The sequence below is a fragment of the Eulemur rufifrons genome, chromosome 2 (assembly GCF_041146395.1).
Source record: "Eulemur rufifrons isolate Redbay chromosome 2, OSU_ERuf_1, whole genome shotgun sequence".
In the NCBI taxonomy this organism is placed as follows: domain Eukaryota; kingdom Metazoa; phylum Chordata; class Mammalia; order Primates; family Lemuridae; genus Eulemur; species Eulemur rufifrons.
In genome coordinates this window covers 38,767,590-38,782,781 of record NC_090984.1, presented here as the reverse complement: position 1 = coordinate 38,782,781, position 15,192 = coordinate 38,767,590, and the positions used below count along the sequence as shown (strand labels likewise).

General features: G+C 38.5%; 1 protein-coding gene across 1 annotated transcript in view; it reads right to left on the bottom strand.

Annotated features, from left to right (window-relative positions):
- The window catches only part of RAB27A (RAB27A, member RAS oncogene family), a 74,485-nt gene that overhangs the window by 27,045 nt on the left and 32,248 nt on the right, over positions 1 to 15,192 (bottom strand). The gene's annotated exons all lie outside the window — the stretch shown is intronic.

Below are 15,192 nucleotides of genomic sequence, written 5' to 3'. Positions count from 1 at the left end.
CTAGGATAGGCAAGGGCCACCATGCCTGGCCCTATATCTTACAAGGTAGCCTAATAGGAAACATCAAGTCAACTAGAGCTGGGTTTGAATCCTAAGTCTCCCACATACGAACTACTTGGATATCTCTGAGCCTTAGATTTCCAGGTTTCCGTTCTATGAAAAAAAAAGATATACACTACCTCACACCATTGTTGTGAATATTCAATGAGATACTGTTTGTGGAGCACCCAGCACAAAGCCTGGCATATACTGGGTACTTAAAGGTTAGCTCACTCTATTTTCCCCACAGTGGACATCTAGACTCACTCTAAAGACCTAGAACAATTTCCGAAATTGGCTCTGGACAGCTCAAAACATATCTTTTCTAGCACAAAAGATTGCTGACTAGCTCAAAGTATTTTGTTGAGTCAACAAAGATCACTTTCAAATTAATCCTATCTTTTTGTTGTTGGTGGTTCAAACCATTTGCACTTCTTTTTAAATAGATATGCTTATTTCAAGAGTTCTAATAAATTTAAAAACAGGTTCAAATCCATATAGAACACTCCAATCCATTTTAGCAAACTCATACTTGTCCAAAAGAATCTGACTGATTCATATTAGTTTAGAATGAGTTAAAAGAGGTTCTACCTACAAAACTATTTCTGACTGCTCTAAAACCATGTTGGCTAAGACGAGATGTATCTAACCAAAATTATGTGGGTCTCATTTTAATAGTTTTAATTGATTCAGACTGTTCTTTTTTTCCAGACTGGTTTTAGCTAGCTCAAATAGGTTCTGACCTGGACAAGCAGGTTCTTATTTGGCTCATATAAGTTTTGATTGGTTCCAAGTATATTTTAATAAATCAAGCTGGTGCTGACTAATTATAATAAATCTACTTCCAACTTAGTCACACTTGCTCTAATTTTATCAAATTGTTCCTAATGAGTTCAAGTCATCTATAAAATGGCTTTTACTGGTTTAGACTGGCATAAACTGGTTCAAGACATTCTGAACTGTTTCAGACTGATTTCAGATGTTCATTTAGTTCATGACTAGATAGATATGTAAAATGACAATCAGAAACACCACAAACAGTGTGGTGCTTTAAAATTGTGCCAAACCAACAAACTTAAATTTTGACTCATAAATTACCTCAATTATAGACATTCTATGCCACAAAATTTGTCTCCATCACAGTATCATCTATTTCTGCCCTTTACAGCTTGTATGTGTTGGCGTCTGGGAAAGGGGTTGGGAGAAAGGAGCACTAGCAAAGGACAGTATGGTCAGCAACAGGGAAAGATGTGAGGAGGGACACAGGCTTCCTAGGTTGAGAATTCACCTCCCATTTTACCTCAAGCACCTGGCAGCAAGACTTTAATCCATGATCCAACAATAAAACAGAGATCTCAGTGGGGGAAAACCTTCAGCCAATTTGGAGTCTGTATAGAGTTTACCCAAAATGAGTCATACTGACCAGGCTGATCTGGGTTAACAGAGACCAGAATTCTAAAGAATAAGGAAGCTGCAAGGAATAAATGGATTTAAGGGGCAGGCAGGTTTTCAAAGTGACAACAAAGAGATTTTTCAAGGTTTGGGCACAGTGTTGATGGTGACAGTTTCCTTATCTGAGCTTTTGGTCCAATTAATCAAAGCCTGCAGTTAATGGAATCATCCCATCTTTCAACAAAAAATGATTCTAGTCCATAACAGACTATACTCCCAACCCCAACCTGCAATCCCCTATGTGGTTATCTCACCACTGCTTATCACCACTAGGTGAAGACAACTTAATGTTAAGTCTCAACTGATGGTAGGTTTTCATATAAAAACTATTTTTGCTTTCTTATATGTTACTCAAGTCCCGAGTGGTGTTTCTGGGGCCTGTTTTCCAGAAAGAAAATACTGTACTCCTCAAATACAGAAATCTAATAACATAAATTATTTTTATGTTAGCATTTTATAGCAGAAAGGGAAACACTGAGAACACACAATACGGGAATTTAACATCTGGGGCACCCAAACAACATTTAACACACACCATCTCCTGCACGTACTCCAGCCTGTTGACATTGGGAAGCCAGTTCATCAGGGCGTCCCTCTTTTACTGCTCTTGCTGGAAATGGATCTGAAGCCTGGGTCAGACGCCCACGTGTCAAGTGCTTCACCTGTGTTAGCACAACCACCCTCATCACAGCCCTAGAGGCAGGTTGTACATACCACGCACCCTGCCTCCCTCAGAAAGGGCTGGTGCTGTTCCATCACAGGTGTCACAATGAGGGGATAAGTAACTGGGTCTCAGCCAGTCTATCCGTATGTTAGCATGGGCTCAATCCCAACGTATTGTTGAGAGACAGAAAATAAATGGAGGTTAAAAGTGCAGACTCTAGAAACAAGCCACCTAGATTTGAATCCAGTCACATAACTTTGGAAAATTTATTTAACCTCTTTTGCCTCGGGATCCTCATCTATAAAATGTGAATATCATATTTTATTAATTCTAAAATGTATATGCTTTCTTATTTTAACTTCTTTAAAATTAGAGCGCCTCTTACATTTCATAGCCTTACAACCCAAGACATCTTGCAATTGCTATTATAAATCAGGTGTCACTAGAGATACAGTTGTGTGAAAACCTTTTGTCAGCATCTTCTAGTAAACTCAAGAATGCCCCATCCACACAGTTTAGACTTGATGAAGCACAATGGTAAAGCTACCTCAGAGGGCAGTTGTGAGGATCAAGTTAGTGTACACATACAAAGTTTAGAACAGTGTCTGGAACATAGCAAGTCCTACATAAGTATTAGTAGCTATCAGCAACCTAGCTTCCTAGGTCAACGTGCAGGCAACGTTCCTTTCTCCCCTAGAACTGTAAGAAGTACACTGAGCCCCTAAACTAAAAATTAATAAAATAAAAAATAAGGATCTGTTAAAAGAGCAGTTGAACCTAAGGTCACATATTTAAACTCTGAACCTCCCTGAGGAAGTAGTATCTAAATACCTCAAAGGAATATTTTCTAAAAAGTTAAGAGTGCCCCCAATTTGGGACATGCAAAAGATTTTCTTTCTTACTCAGCTCACTTCAATCTCTCCTCCTTACACAAATATTTTTTCAAAGTGCTCTCCACCCTCACTCTCATCAGATTAACCATAGAAACTAAGAAACACCCACTTCCTCAACATATACTATTGGTGATAATTGCCTGGTGATAGAAAGTCAATAATCTTCTTCCTTATTTTAAAAATAAAACATATTCTAATTTTTGTCAGGGATAAGACAGAGGAGAGTGATTTCAGTTAAGAGCAAAGAGGAAAGATTTTTCTGTCTGTATCCCACTCTCTCTCTCATACATACACACACACCCCATAGCTCAAATTCTCTGTGAAGCAACATAATAAAGTCAATCATAGACTCCAACCTTAAAATTCCCTATCATAAGGTGGATCATTCTAAAACAATTCTAGATAGCCAGACATTTTTTTTGAAAGCCGTATTTTCCCTTTATCATCCATATTTAGTAAAGAGAATAAAAGAAAGGGGAGGAATAATATTAACTGAATAGCTACCATGTGCCACAAACAGTACTATCACTAGACATATTTGATTTTATTTTATCTACTCATCATCCTTAAAAAGAATTTAATGTCTGTATAAGACTTATACCATATGCAGCAGTCCCCAATCTTTTTGGCACCAGGGATGGGTTTCATGGAAGACAACTTTTCCATGAACCAAGCGGGAAGGGGATGGTTTCAGGATCATTCAAGCACATTACATTTACTGTGCAGTCAAACCTCTCTGCTAATGATAATCTGTATTTGCAGCTGCTCCTCAGCACTAGCATCACAGCCTCAGCTCCACCTCAGATCATCAGGCATTAGACTCTCATAAGAAGCGCACAACCTAGATCCCTCGCATGCGCAGTTTACAGTAGGGTTTGCACTGCTATGAGAATCTAATGCCACCGCTAATCTGACGGGAGGCAGAGCTCATGCAGTGATGTGAGCAATGGACAGCTGTAAATACAGATGAAGCTTCGCTGGCTTGCCTGCCGCTCACCCTCACCTCCTGCTGTGTGGCCTGGTTCCTAACAGGCCACAGACTGGTACCAGTCTGCAGCCCGGGGGTGGTGACCACGGATATAAAGAGTGATGTTTTCTCAATGTAAGCTTGGGTTCAAATTCTGACTCTCCTGTTCTGTATGATATGGTCGAAGTTCTTTAAGCTAAGCTTCATTCTTTCAACTGTAAAATGAAGATAACAACATTGCTAACCTCACTGGGTTGTTTTAAGAACTAAGTGAGATAATCCACAGAAAGCTTTAGCACATTGCTTGCTCTGTGTTGTGTTCAATAATTGAAACTTATTACCAATACTATTAGGAATAGCTTCATCAAGTTCTTTATTAGCAAAGTATGTAATTCATTAGCCTATTCTTACTGAAACCAGTACCTGAACCACCAGAAAAATCACAGAAAGAAATTCAATTTAGGTGCAATCACTTTCAGGGTCTCTATCCATCACAATGCCAAGCTACCTTGGCATTCCAATCTAACAATGAGTCTTATCCATGTGGTTTTTGGCAATTTCAGAGCTGGGAGTGTTCAGGAGTTGAATGCTCTAATTTCCAGAAGAGGAAACTGAGGCCTAGAAAAGGCAAGTGAACAGTCTGAAATCTACCAACTAGTTAGATATGGGGCTGGCCTAGATCCCAAGTCTCCTAAATTCCAGTCCTGTGTGCATCTCTCCCATATTTTTGTTCTCTTTATATTCCTTCCTTCAGGGCTAGAAACCTCAGTTATAGTTCCTTTGATTCAGAAATCAAAAGTTTTCTTCGGTGCCAGCAGCTACAGTGATAAATTGCTTGTAACTAAAGCTTAGACTCTCAGAGATGTTGGGCTGAGGGGTCTGTACTTCTGCCCTTGCAGCCCTTTTATCAAAAAATCCTTCCTTCCGATGGGCTCCTCCAGGGAGAGAAGTCATAAATTTATGAGTTGTCTGCTTCGTGTTGGTCACAGCAAATCCAAGGAAAAATAAGTCTTCTTGATAGTTGGTCCCATCTTCCATAAATCCTCTTTATGTCTTTTTTGTTATGGTTCCAAAATGAAAAGCAAGCAGAAAAATCATGAAATTTTTCCTTTCCCCCTAGAGTCATTCAGTCCCTTGGTATTTTCCTCTCAAATAAGATTATTTTCTCTGGCACCACTTCAAGTTCTCTGTAAAGATACTTCTGGCCCTCACTCATGCCTTCATTCAACAAATATTGATTGAATGCCTTTTCTGTGCTGGGTGCCAGGGTACAATGGGGAGTCAATTCAGTTATACTCAACATGGAAATGCATTTTCTTGTTTCTTCCCTACCTACCTTAGACCTCACGGTTTTAGCCACGTTCCTATCTAATTTCTTCCAATAACTATACCTGCCTATGGGTTTTCAAAGAAGCCGATCCTTATGAACATTGTAAACTTCTCTCATAAACATCATGCAACATGACATCAAAATTCACATCCCTGTATTCCTCTTTCCCTGCAGATATGCACACAAGTCACATGTTTGGCATACATGCAAAGATATAAAAGAAATAGAAATGTAAAGCTCAATAGAGAATAGGCAGAAATTTTTAAAAAGAAATATGAAGTATATCGTAAAGAATGTTTTCACTTGAAAATATTTTGATTTTTTTAAATGATTAATAATATATTTTATTGTTTCTATGTAGCTTATTGACTTTACTTCCCCCAGCCCCAAATGATTTTGATGTAGAAGTAGGAGCATGTGAATATAACCCTCGTTTTTCAGATAATGGCACAGAACATCAGCATTTATGAGAATGATGTTGCCACATCTTATTTCATGTAATTTAATACCCTTATCCATGGATTCATTTGGTGAAAAATGTTCAAGTACCAATGAATGGCATAAAAATATAAAGTTTATCAGTGTTTTTATATGTAATGTTAAAAAGCAGTAGCCTTTTCTTGTTTTTCAGTGGTGCCATTGTTGACCCATACCTGGCATTCTGGGGGATACACATAATAGAGACAGCAGAAAGGGGGAAGAGAATTGACATGGCAGGAAACAGGATGGAAGAGGCATTTGATAATGCACCCAGATATGAGTAGGGGCAACGTGTGTTTACCCAATGAGTGCTGGCTACCACTCTCTCAGACCATTACAATCTCTACACCCCGAAGTAAAGCACAGCTACTTTCACTACAAAAGCAAGATGCACACTGCCCACCAGCGAGGACCCCATTTCCACAAGAGAAGACAACCTGCAAACTCTGTGCACGTCAGTTTACTAACCTTAATTTCTGCAGATATGTTTCCAGCTTCCTTAATGGGTCAAGAATTGAACAGATAAAATTATAAACAAAGAGCTCATCTTGTTAGTGTAAAGATGTCAGATAGAAGTAAGTGGAAATCTAACAGCTTTGAAAAGCAGAAGGAAATTAGAATCTAGCTCTTCCTTATCTGCATATTGAAAGATGAGTTTGATTTTATCCAAATTCAGAATATCACATTGTAACTGAATTATATATTCACCTATAACCTTTGATTAATAAATGCATTCCTATCAATACAGTGTTTTATAGTAGTGTCATAGATCCAGTCTTAACAGTGAGGGGAGATGTTCATGGCCAAAAACTGATAGGATATAAATTTGCATATCATTTGGCTTAATATTTATAAATGTGCCTGTTACATAGGAATATTCCATTTCCCCCATTTAAACAAAGTGAAAAGACCAACTTCTAAACAGATGGTGATATTCCAACATAGCAAGTTCTTCAGAGAAAAAATAAAATTATCTGCAAATACTGTTGAATTAAATATACATTTCCAAATGCTGCCACCACATCCAAACATACTCTCACTTGTAAGAGCTTCCTCTAAACATTCATAATTTCTCTTCAAGAGAAAGACTAAGATGAAGAAAAAAATAAGCAGTCTCAACCCAGGAGTCTATCTACTATTTCTGAAATGTTCTAGTCACCTTACTGGGTGACCCACAGAACCCAGTAAGCAAATAATACAACTGTGTGTTAGGACAGAAGAGGGTATTGGAATGATTCCTAAAAGTGAAAAATGTTCTGGAAGACCATTGTCAATGACTCAAATGAGATACTGGCTTTTTAAAAAATTTGTGGAGACCATTGACTCATTTATCCAAAAGACATTATTTGTTGCTCAAACCTCTTTCGAGATCAGAGTATGAGTATTTGTAAGGATTTATGGAAAGTAAATTCACTGAAACACTGGATGTCATAGTACTTATCGATTGTGATAAGTACCTCTTGCTTTACAGATGTAAGATAACAGAAAAAGAGACACACATAGAATATGTCATTTGTAAGATACAGGCAATACAGTGGAAGCAGGAGTGGATGTTTGGTTTGCTGAGTAATATCTCAAATAATGTGGAAGCAGCCCCATAATGGACACAGCCATATGACACTGCAATAGAAGGCCCAACCCATAGCTAAACATACCTCTCAATACTACCACGAAGCTGAGAAACCTCCACGAAGTTGATGAAAGTGCAAAATCTGTAAAGTCTACTCCCACTCAGCAGTTGCTTTTTGTGAGCACATACAAGACAGTGAAACACTGACTTTGGAGTCAGGGTCTCCTAAATTCAAATGATAGGGTATCATCACCTGCCTGTATAAAGTGAGCATCAAAATGCCCAATAAAGATCAATAAATCATAGTTGCTCTTATGATTACAACAGATTAATCTTATGGCTTTGAGCTTTTTCCACTATACCTTAAGAATGACACTGAAACTTTATACAGCTCTTAAAGAATAGACTGAAAACATTTTCTGAAAATGGAAAAGGAGGAGCAACATAAGCTACCTGGAAAGTGGAATAGCTACACATTCAACTAGTTAAAAAGAGGGAATTCTGCTGTTGTTAACAAGCTCTGACAGATGGGGAGAAAAGTATGTCAGAGTGCCATCAGACTTCTGGTCCCAACATTCAAAGGCAAAAAATTAGAAATAATAGCACTGCTATCGTAGCCAGGACTGAGAGGATTACAAATCAGGCAACATTCAAAGGACTTGAAATTGGTAAGAGAATTTCCCAGGTTGCAAAACACAGAAGACATTTCCACCTCTGACCTAGAAATTGACTCAAGTGTTCTGCCAAGACTTGACCTCCCAGAACACGAAGCATGCACAGTAAGGCCTTGACCAATACATCCTGACTCCTATCTTGCCTCTCACCTGCCTCAAGTTTTTCGTGGGCTGCAACATGGGAAAGACGATGGCTGCTCTGTCAGGGAAGCACACCAAATTGAGAAGCAAACCCTCTGCTTCCAAGAAAAAGTTACAAATTAGAAGATCTGTTGAGGGTGACTGTCCAAATAATAAAAACAATTAGACAAATATCCCTTAGTTGGCAGTAACTGGGGAAGGGAGGGGGTCATTTATCATTGACTTTTTTAAAAATGAGAATATGAGTACTCTATATTTTACTCACCTTACAGAGAAATTGTGTGCAGAATATATGACACCACCTGTCTTTCTAGACCCAACCATTTACATGCTAGGGTGTTATTTTCAATATTGTTTTATAAGAATGATTTTTTTTCACAGTGTACTGCAGTCATTCCTCAGACTTCTTAAACAAAGGGCACAACCACGCTTTACTTTTCTGTGAAGAGATATGCTGTTACTGCATGCAGGACTGTGAATGGTGAGGGTTCCCATCCCACACACCCTTCACAAAAGTTAAGTTGAACCATCGGTTTGACACACAGATATTTGCAAAGGCTACTAAGATGCACTTCTTCACTCCCCCATTGTCCTGTCTACCTCACACCCTCAGCCTCACTGACCACATCTAAGCAGAACTGTTCTCTGCCCAGAAATATGTTCTTCGGGTACGTGGTGGCTTCCATCTAGAGCACACAGGACTTCCACCTCTTCACAGCCGATTTCCATTTCCACAACCAAACACCAGCCCTGACACACCGCCACGTTGTGTTCCAACAGCCTTAATTCCAACCATTACCCGTGGCCTCTCTACTTTTCTTTTTGCTCTTCTGGCTTTCTTGTCCCCCCATCTCCAGGTACTCTTGGCAAACTCCAGTTTGCCTGTGCAAAAACTGACCTTGTACTAACAATGCCATTCAACAAATTCATGCTTTCATTGCAACACAGTGAACTGCTAATTTTTTTTTTCTTGAGACAGTGTCCAGTTCTGTTGCCCAGACTAGAGTGCCATGGTATCAGCCTAGCTCACAGCAACTTCAAACCTCAAACTCCTGGGCTCAGGTGATCCTCCTGCCTCAGCCTCCTGAATAGTTGAGAGTACAGGCAGGCACCACCATGCCCGGCTAATTTTTTCTATTTTTAGTTGCCCAGCTAAATGTTTTTTCTATTTTTAGTAGAGACGGGATCTCGCTGTTGCTCAGGCTGGTCTTGAACTCCTGAGCTCAAGTGATCCTCCCGCCTCAGCCGCCTCCCCGATTGCTAGGATTACAGGCATGAGCCACCGTGCCTAGCCAAGCTGCTAATGTTTACTTCAGAGTGTTCAACCCTCCTCAGTAAGCTCATATGCTGTGTCTTCAGGGTCTTCTACTTTTCCAATAAGAAAAAGAGTTTTTTCCCAGCTACCTCTGAGAATGGAGCCATTTCAGAAACCCAGTGCTTCTCAATACTGTTCCAGCTTTATTTTTACCACAATGTTAATGAAAAGGCAGCACTGACTGATAAAAGTAGGTCATGAGTCGTATCTACAAATATTTTCACTTTGTACCAACTCAGTTCTTTTAAAAATAGTGAAATAGGCTCAGGAAAACAAACCATTTTCTAATTTTTTTTATCATTTTAGAAATTAAATATTTATTATGCCAGAACTTGGGAGAAAAAAAATATTTTCAAGAGGAAAGTTCTGATCACGATTGCTGATTGATTTTCTTGAAATTTAAGACTAGACAGTTTAATTGTCATGACACTTAAGATAATAAAAGATTTTTGATGTAATTTCCACTAAGAAATATTAGTTCTTTCTTAACATAATCTATCTAAGAGTGGCCAGTAAATTTTATTTGTTCAAGTTAGAAGTTATCTTTAAAACCTAACAATTCTAATAAATAAATGTTATTTTTAACACCACACTTCCTGTTTTTTTATTTTATTTTATTTTATTTCAGCTTATTATGGGGGGTACAAAAGTTCAGGTTATATATATTGCCCGTGTCCCACCCATCCCCCCCGAGTCAGAGCTTTAAGCGTGTCCATTCCTCAGACAGTGCGCATCGCACTCATCACGTAGGTATACACCCATCCCCTCCCCCCACCCCCTACCTCAGCCCGAAACCCAATTGGTGTTATTCCCAAATGTGCATTTAAGTGATCATCAGGGAAACCAATTTGCTGGTGAGTACATGTGGTGCTTATTTTTCCATTCTTGAGATAACGTCACTTAATAGAATGGGTTCCAACTCTCTCCAGGAGAACAAAGGGGATTCCATATCACCGCTATTTCTTATAGCTGAGTAATACTCCATGGTATACATATACCACATTTTACTAATCCACTCATGAATTGATGGGCATTTGGGTTGTTTCCACATCTTTGCAATTGTGAATCGTGCTGCTATAAACATTCGGGTACAGGTGTCTTTTTCATAGAATGACTTTTGTTCTTCAGTGATGCTAGGACCCTTAGCCTATCCCATCAGGTGCCAATAAGCTGAAGGCAGTTGGCTGTAGGTCTTTTTGGTCTTCTTCAGGTCTGCTCTCCAATAATACACTTACAACATATTCTTTAGTAGCTGAATCAAAAGGAAAAAAAACTCACCTAATGGACAAGGTCTAATCAAATATACGCCTTACTGCTTCTCAAGAAGTCTTTCCTTATTCCACCTATTTAGTATGCAGAGTCCCAGAACTGACTGTTTGCATTTCTGTCAGCAGCCGTTTATAGAACGGGGTGTGACTTGTGCTTGCTTGTGCACAAGGACTGAGGAACAACAATGTACAGCCATCTAGCCAACTTCTAAATCAGCCTGTCAGATCACAGTTGGCTTTTGTGTTATTGTTCTTGTTGATTTCCAATTTTATTGCACTGTAATCGGTAAATGTGGTCTGCATAACATCAAATTTGGGGGAATTCATTAAGATGAGTTAAGTTTTCTAAAGTTTCATGAATGTGTGAAAATAATCTGTATACCCTGTTTGTTGGATGCAAAATTACATACCTGTTAATACTGGTCAAGCTAGTTGGTCGTGGTTTTCAATCTGATATATCCTTGTTTATATTTTTTGCTACTTTGTTTCTAAGAAAGGTATGTTAAAAACCTACATCATATTCATTTTTAGAAAATAAAGCCAACGTAATATCTTAAAGAAGATGAATATAAGCATCATAAAAAAAACGAGCACTGCAGCCCTTATTGAGGGAGGCATTAAATCTGTGGTTTTCAATTTGTGTTCTACAGGACCCTGGGATCCGTGGAGGTACTTTAAGGGTTCCGTAAACTTTTATTCATATTTAATCTTTCCCTCTATTTTTTTTAACTGGAATAAAAAAGCATACAGTCAAATGAGTTATATACCAAATTTAGAGACCTCCAAATTGTTCACTTATGCTAGTTGGCTAAGTTATTTACTTCTACCTTTAATGCATACATGTTATTTGAAGTTCTTAGAAACATGTTATCAATTGAGAAGGCTGTAATTTGCACTAGACTTTTCTCTTTTTGTTAATCAGAGTGGATTTATGTGTCCACTCTTGTGAAATTACTTAAGAACACACATGTGAGCCACAATCAATAAATGACAGGGAGAGCTCAAGCACATGTATACAGCATGTTTGCTTTCATCCTGTTACAACAGTCAGTTGAGCAATAAGGAAGGAACACACTATGTCGCATCATAACGTTTAATATAGATCACTGTAGAGATTATTTTATGTTTGGGAGCTTCTTCTCTGACTTCTACAAATGTGACAGAGCTCTTCTAAGTCTGGGATATTTCTTGTCTATAGCAGATCAGTGTCTTGGCCAGCTGGATGCTGCTGCATAGGAAACCTACATACTGTCATTGCAGCAAACCTTTCATTGCCTCAGGAAACTGCCCTAGTCCAGCTGGTTGCAACCATTCTTTAGCAATAAAACTGTGTCTTCAAAAGAAATTTAACATGGCACCCCAACATATAAAACGGATGAAAACAGAACTATTCTAATGAAAGCAGTGAGGGTTAAGACTCCACCTCCAAGGCCTGTGAGTCCATCAAAGACCTAACAATGATTCCACTGTGCACATTCCCAAAACCAATGCAGAAAGATCCACCTTCAACCTGGCTCTGAGTCATCACATTTGCCTTTGACCCCAAATACTTCCTCTCTGCCTAAACACTTTAGTTGAGAGTTCATTCGTAAGGACCGCCAGGCTTTTCCATTCAGCATCTCCTAAAGATGCCACCTCTTAGATCGTCCCCTCAGCCAAGACTCTTCTCATCTGGGATTGAAAATCTGAAATGTATTGGCTGCCCCTGGTGAGAAATCCAAGAGTGGCTACCTAGAGCTTGAGAGAATGAGATGAGACTATAGGAAAGACTCCTGGGGACAACCATCATTGGGTCATTCATGGGGGAGGAAGAGCTTGGGGTCTAGGGCTGAATAGTCCTGGAATAATCTAGGCCAAACTGTCCAAAAAGGAACCAAGAAACAGCACTGACCTTGGGATAGGAAACCAGTGTCCTTAAAGAGACAACAGAGGGAGCTATTGGGAGAATGTTTGTAACCAGCTACCCTGGTGATTCTTTCCTGTATCTAAATGGACACTTTGAGGTTATTAGAAAATATGACCAAATTAATCTTTATGGGCTCAAGAATCTGTTTGCGTGGAACCCTCAAAAGCCAAGATATGCTTTTAAGAACACAATGAAATTGGTACAGCCAACTTAAAATAAATGAGAATATATTATTTTGTGCTATATCAGAAGCCACTTTATACCAAATGATAGTACAAAATAGCATAACAAGGTACAAAACTTTTTTAAAATACCGCTCAAAGTAAAACTTAAAATTCTCTCCACTCACTTGATTTTTTTCTATGAATTCAGAAGAAATTGCCAGTATTATGTTTTAAACACAGAACCGCTTGGCCCAGCTAGCGGCTGTGTCATAAGGAATGTTTTATATGAAAGCATTGTTATTTAAAACCAATAGTAAGTTTCAGGGAGAGAGAAAAGGGCTATAGGAAGAGGGGACAGAGAAGACCCTAGTGTGCCCTACCTAGCTTCACTGTGAGGGCAGCACAGAATCAACTCTGGGCTGCAGGGATCAAGTACAAAGGGATGTCCCAGACAAGTGATCAAAGTCATATGCAAGTCAAACACCAAGAAACTAAGGAGCAGGTCAATGAGGTGAGAAGCAGCTTATGGATTTGAGAGTTACGGGGGGCGGGGAGGGGGACAGCATTCCAAGAATTCAAGAGGATACCTACCTACAGACAGAGGAGATGACACAGATCATCAGAACCAGCAGTAACAAGAGTTAGAAAAGGTACACAACTGCTGTTTATCAAAAACCAGAGAGATTCTCTTACTTTCTAAGTCGCAGCAATGTATTTGATCCACTTGCTCTCCCCTGCTCTGCCCATCCAATTTCAAAGGTTCCCCAACTATTCCAACCAGGTTCCTTCACTAACTTCCTTCTTCCTGCTCTGGGCAGATGGAAAGCCAAGCCTGGGATAAGGGCTTCTATGAGAACAAAGCTCCTATTTTCTGAGTGCACCTCTGAGAAAGATATTTGAAGCCAAGAGGTTACCACTATATAGGGGCTAAAATGAGCAGGCAAGATGGTCACTCAGAGCAAGAGCCTTGTTAAAAAAGAATCGGGGGGGGAAACCTCAACACAGATGCACTAACACTGAAATAAAGATTTCGTATTAACAAAGAGACTATGAATCAGCAAAAGAACAAGCCAGGAGGGTAAAGGAAACTGTAGACAAGAGGGGCATAAACTGTGAAGATGTAAGTACCCATGAGTTGATAAGAAATTGATGAGCAAATCTTTGGAAATGATGTTTATGTGTTCAGAGGAAATGGACGAAACATGTAATATCATACTTAATTTTTTAAAATGAGGATGAAATGAGATTCTTTATATAAGAGAGATAACTGTAAAGTAATGGGAAACGTCTTAGAAGCCATACATGATAATCAATCTTATAATCTAGAATCATGTTTCAGTATGTTCACATTTTAAAATATAAAGTTAGCCCTCATATACACCAACAAATTTGACTGCAAAAGTTTGTAATTTGAGTGTTTCATCCCCAAGAAAAACAATGTTATAAATGGCATTCCTTTTAAGTTAGGTTTTTCTTATATGTATTTGCACATCACATAAAAAAATACAATTGCTATATAGCTATAAAACCTTGAAAGTAAACCAAAATGTCTAAAACATCAATGGTATTAATCTATTTTCCTAGATATATCACACTAAAACTTTACATATTAATGTCTAAGAAATAAAAGATTTTACATTTTAGAATGTACAGCATAGAACATGATAATTACTTATTTTGCATAGAAATTACAATTTTTAATTTGAAATCATTTATCTTAATTTCTTGTGCCTCTAAACATTGAGATACACATTCCTTTAGCTCCTATAATATAGTTCTAAACTGTGAAAATTTCTGACACAGGAAGGAAAAGATTTTAAAATTCTATTCTAGGCCAGGCACAGTGGTGCACTCCTGTAATCCTAGCATTCTGGGAGGCCAAGGCAGGAGGATTGCTTGATGCCAGGAGTTCGAGACCAGCATAAATAATAAAATTTTCTTCTAATCTAAATGGTCTTGATCTTATATTCTTTATAGAAGATAGAAGGTTATAAAAGAAAATGTGTTGGCTTCTACTGTTAGGAAATTGGACATTTTTCACATGTATTATTGTGGAAGAAGTTTTACATTTCATTCAGTTACAAAATGTTTATGAACTTAGGAGCAACCCAAACATAAAAAGACAAAATGCAGCATGATTTTCCAAACCAAAATCTGGGCACATGTCTATCAGTGGATTTTTGTGACCCTTTTGGGAAAAGGCAGAATTGGAAACATAATTTAGTTGTCAAAGTACTGGAATTTCTAAAGCATCTCTCTGATTTATTGGGAAAATGCACAGGAATATGTGAAATGATGCAGTATCAGAAAAGCCAGCAAGTTGGTCATC